Source organism: Octodon degus, unplaced genomic scaffold, assembly GCF_000260255.1.
Source record: "Octodon degus isolate 3935 unplaced genomic scaffold, OctDeg1.0 scaffold00037, whole genome shotgun sequence".
NCBI lineage: Eukaryota > Metazoa > Chordata > Mammalia > Rodentia > Octodontidae > Octodon > Octodon degus.
The window spans coordinates 6,462,826-6,463,382 of NW_004524613.1; the positions used below are offsets into that span (position 1 = coordinate 6,462,826).

Sequence of the window (557 nt, forward strand, 5' to 3'; positions counted from 1 at the left end):
TTGTAGTGATCCTCCTGTTTCAGCCTCCCAAGCACTGGGATTACAGGTGTGCGCCACCATGCCTGGTTTTGGTGGCTGGCACAGTATGAAGTCTTGGGAATCGAATCTTGGTCCTTGCACTTGCCAGGCAGGCACTTAGATTGATGAGCTATCTCACCAGCCCAAGATACTTAAAAGTAAAGTAAGCTGCACATGTTATTAATAGCTATATGGAAAAAACAGCAAAAGAAAACAGTAGCTCCGTGGGATGCTGACTAATTGGAGTAGGATACTGGAGATTGAAGCTAGGACCTTGTACATGCTAAGCAAGTGTTCCACAATTAAGCAACATTTCCAGCCCCTTAATTTTTTTTTTTTTTTTTTTAAATCCCTGTGGTACCAGGGATTGAACCAAGAGCATTTATATAGGGTTACATTTTCAGCCTGAGTTTTAGTTGTTAAATTGCCCAGGTTGGGCTCTAACTTGGAATCGTGGAACTTTCCTGCTTCAGTCTCTTAGGGTGCTGTACTACAGATATGAGACTCCATGCTCTTTTTTTTTTAATTTTAACATTTAT

At 41.1% G+C, this 557-nt stretch overlaps 1 protein-coding gene across 3 annotated transcripts in view; it reads left to right on the forward strand.

The window, feature by feature from the left end:
- The window catches only part of Phf20 (PHD finger protein 20), a 171,073-nt gene that overhangs the window by 45,609 nt on the left and 124,907 nt on the right, over positions 1–557 (forward strand). The window lies entirely within an intron of this gene.